Source organism: Halictus rubicundus, unplaced genomic scaffold, assembly GCF_050948215.1.
Source record: "Halictus rubicundus isolate RS-2024b unplaced genomic scaffold, iyHalRubi1_principal scaffold0129, whole genome shotgun sequence".
Taxonomy (NCBI): Eukaryota; Metazoa; Arthropoda; class Insecta; order Hymenoptera; family Halictidae; genus Halictus; species Halictus rubicundus.
This window is the reverse complement of record NW_027488670.1, coordinates 408,350-413,368: the sequence shown is the minus strand read 5'-3', so window position 1 is coordinate 413,368 and position 5,019 is coordinate 408,350.

Below are 5,019 nucleotides of genomic sequence, written 5' to 3'. Positions count from 1 at the left end.
ATAGGATAGAGCATAGGATACGAAAGAGGATAGGATAGTGGATTGGATAGGATAGAGGATAGGATAGGACAGATGACATTATAGGAATGAGGATAGGATATGATAGAGGATACGATATTATAGAGGATAGGATAGGATAGAGGATAGGATAGGATAGAGGATAGGATAGAGGATAGGATAGGATAGAGGATAGGATAGGATAGAGGATAGGCTAGGATAGAGGATAGGAAAGGATAGAGGAGAGGATAGGATAGAGGATAGGATAGGATAGAGGATAGGATAGGATAGAGGATAGGATAGGATAGACTATAGGATATAATAGAGGATAGGATATAATAGAGGATAGGATAGGATAGAGGATAGGGTAGGATAGAGGATAGGATAAGATAGAGGATATGATAGGATAGAGCATAGGATAGGTTAGAGGATAGGATAGGATAGAGGATAGGATACTATACAGGATATAATAGGATAGAAGATAGGAAAGGATAGAGGATAGAATAGGATAGAGGATAGCATAGGATAGAGGATAGGATAGGACAGGATAGAGGATAGGATAGGATAGAGGATAGGATAGGATAGAGCATAGGATACGAAAGAGGATAGGATAGTGGATTGGATAGGATAGAGGATAGGATAGGACAGATGATATTATAGGAATGAGGATAGGATATGATAGAGGATACGATATTATAGAGGATAGGATAGGATAGAGGATAGGATAGGATAGAGGATAGGATAGTATAGAGGATAGGATAGGATAGAGGATAGGATAGGATAGAGGATAGGATGCGATAGAGGATACGAAAGGATAGGATAGAGGGTAGGATAGGATAGAGGATAGGATAGGATAGAGGATAGGAGAGGATAGAGGATAGGATATGATAGAGGATAGGATATGATAGAGGATAGGATAGGATAGAGGATAGGATAGGATAGAGGATAGGGTAGGATAGAGGATAGGATAGTATAGAGGATAGGATATAATAGAGGATAGGATAGGATAGAGGATAGGATAGTATAGAGGATAGGATAGGAGAGAGGATAGGATAGGAGAGAGGATAGGATAGGATAGAGGATAGGATAGGATAGAGGATAGGATATGATAGAGGATAGGATAGGATAGAAGATAGGATAGGATAGATGATAGGATAGGATAGAAGATAGGATAGGATAGATGATATTATAGGAAAGAGGAAAGGATATGATAGAGGATACGATATTATAGAGGATAGGATAGGACAGAGGATTGGATAGGATAGAGGATAGGATAGAGAATATGATACGGTAGACGATAGGGGATTGGATCGGATACAGGATAGGATATAATAGGATAGAGAATAGGATAGGATAGAGGATAGGTTAGGACAGAGGATAGGATAGGATAGAGGATAGAATAGGGTAGAGGATAGGTTAGGAATGAGGATAGGATCGGATAGAGGATATGATAGGGGATTGGATAGGATAGAGGATAGGATAGGATACAGGACAGGATAGGATAGAGGATAGGAAAGGATAGAGGATAGGATAGGATAGAGGATATTATAGGAAAGAGGAAAGGATATGATAGAGGATACGATATTGTAGAGGATAGGATAGTATAGAGGATAGGATAGGATAGAGGATAGGATAGGATAGAGGATAGGATAGGATAGAGGATAGGATATGATACAGGATAGGATAGGATCGAAGATAGGATAGGATAGATGATAGGATAGATAAGAGGATAGGATAAGATAGAGGATAAGATAGGATAGAGGATAGGATAGGATACAGGATAGGATATGATAGAGGATAGGATAGGATAGAAGATAGGATCGGATAGAGGATAGGATAGAGGATTGGATAGGATAGAGTATAGGATAAGATAGAGGATAGGATAGGATAGAGGATAGGATAGGATAGAGGATAGGATAGGATAGAGGATAGGATAGGATAGAGGATAGGATTGGATAGAGGATATCATAGGGGATTGGATAGGATAGATGATAGGAGACGATAGAGGATAGGATAGGATAGAGGATAGGATAGGACAGATGATATTATAGGAATGAGGATAGGATATCATAGAGGATACGATATTATAGAGGATAGGATAGGATAGAGGATAGAATAGGATAGAGGATAGGATAGGATAGAGGATAGGATAGGATAGAGGATAGGTTAGTATAGAGGATAAGATAGGATAGAGGATAGGATAGGATAGGATAGAGGATATGATAGGATAGAGGATAGGATAGGATAGAGGATAGGATAGGATAGAGGATAGGATAGGATAGAGGATAGGATAGGATAGAGGATAGGATAGGATAGAGGGTAGGATAGGATAGAGGATAGGATAGGATAGAGCATAGGATACGAAAGAGGATAGGATAGTGGATTGGATAGGATAGAGGATAGGATAGGACAGATGATATTATAGGAATGAGGATAGGATATGATAGAGGATACGATATTATAGAGGATAGGATAGGATAGAGGATAGGATAGGATAGAGGATAGGATAGTATAGAGGATAGGATAGGATAGAGGATAGGATAGGATAGAGGATAGGATGCGATAGAGGATACGAAAGGATAGGATAGAGGGTAGGATAGGATAGAGGATAGGATAGGATAGGATAGAGGATAGGATAGGATAGAGGATAGGATATGATAGAGGATAGGATAGCATAGAGGATAGGATAGGATAGAGGATAGCATAGGATACAGGATAGGATAGGACAGGATAGAGGATAGGATAGGATAGAGGATAGGATAGGATAGAGCATAGGATACGAAAGAGGATAGGATAGTGGATTGGATAGGATAGAGGATAGGATAGGACAGATGATATTATAGGAATGAGGATAGGATATGATAGAGGATACGATATTATAGAGGATAGGATAGGATAGAGGATAGGATAGGATAGAGGATAGGATAGTATAGAGGATAGGATAGGATAGAGGATAGGATAGGATAGAGGATAGGATGCGATAGAGGATACGAAAGGATAGGATAGAGGGTAGGATAGGATAGAGGATAGGATAGGATAGAGGATAGGAGAGGATAGAGGATAGGATATGATAGAGGATAGGATATGATAGAGGATAGGATAGGATAGAGGATAGGATAGGATAGAGGATAGGGTAGGATAGAGGATAGGATAGTATAGAGGATAGGATATAATAGAGGATAGGATATAATAGAGGATAGGATAGGATAGAGGATAGGGTAGGATAGAGGATAGGATAAGATAGAGGATATGATAGGATAGAGCATAGGATAGGTTAGAGGATAGGATAGGATAGAGGATAGGATACTATACAGGATATAATAGGATAGAAGATAGGAAAGGATAGAGGATAGAATAGGATAGAGGATAGCATAGGATAGAGGATAGGATAGGACAGGATAGAGGATAGGATAGGATAGAGGATAGGATAGGATAGAGCATAGGATACGAAAGAGGATAGGATAGTGGATTGGATAGGATAGAGGATAGGATAGGACAGATGATATTATAGGAATGAGGATAGGATATGATAGAGGATACGATATTATAGAGGATAGGATAGGATAGAGGATAGGATAGGATAGAGGATAGGATAGTATAGAGGATAGGATAGGATAGAGGATAGGATAGGATAGAGGATAGGATGCGATAGAGGATACGAAAGGATAGGATAGAGGGTAGGATAGGATAGAGGATAGGATAGGATAGAGGATAGGAGAGGATAGAGGATAGGATATGATAGAGGATAGGATATGATAGAGGATAGGATAGGATAGAGGATAGGATAGGATAGAGGATAGGGTAGGATAGAGGATAGGATAGTATAGAGGATAGGATATAATAGAGGATAGGATAGGATAGAGGATAGCATAGGATAGAGGATAGGATAGGACAGGATAGAGGATAGGATAGGATAGAGGATAGGATAGGATAGAGCATAGGATACGAAAGAGGATAGGATAGTGGATTGGATAGGATAGAGGATAGGATAGGACAGATGATATTATAGGAATGAGGATAGGATATGATAGAGGATACGATATTATAGAGGATAGGATAGGATAGAGGATAGGATAGGATAGAGGATAGGATAGTATAGAGGATAGGATAGGATAGAGGATAGGATAGGATAGAGGATAGGATGCGATAGAGGATACGAAAGGATAGGATAGAGGGTAGGATAGGATAGAGGATAGGATAGGATAGAGGATAGGAGAGGATAGAGGATAGGATATGATAGAGGATAGGATATGATAGAGGATAGGATAGGATAGAGGATAGGATAGGATAGAGGATAGGGTAGGATAGAGGATAGGATAGTATAGAGGATAGGATATAATAGAGGATAGGATAGGATAGAGGATAGGATAGTATAGAGGATAGGATAGGAGAGAGGATAGGATAGGAGAGAGGATAGGATAGGATAGAGGATAGGATAGGATAGAGGATAGGATATGATAGAGGATAGGATAGGAGAGAGGATAGGATAGGAGAGAGGATAGGATAGGATAGAGGATAGGATAGGATAGAGGATAGGATATGATAGAGGATAGGATAGGATAGAAGATAGGATAGGATAGATGATAGGATAGGATAGAAGATAGGATAGGATAGATGATATTATAGGAAAGAGGAAAGGATATGATAGAGGATACGATATTATAGAGGATAGGATAGGACAGAGGATTGGATAGGATAGAGGATAGGATAGAGAATATGATACGGTAGACGATAGGGGATTGGATCGGATACAGGATAGGATATAATAGGATAGAGAATAGGATAGGATAGAGGATAGGTTAGGACAGAGGATAGGATAGGATAGAGGATAGAATAGGGTAGAGGATAGGTTAGGAATGAGGATAGGATCGGATAGAGGATATGATAGGGGATTGGATAGGATAGAGGATAGGATAGGATACAGGACAGGATAGGATAGAGGATAGGAAAGGATAGAGGATAGGATAGGATAGAGGATATTATAGGAAAGAGGAAAGGATATGATAGAGGATACGATATTGT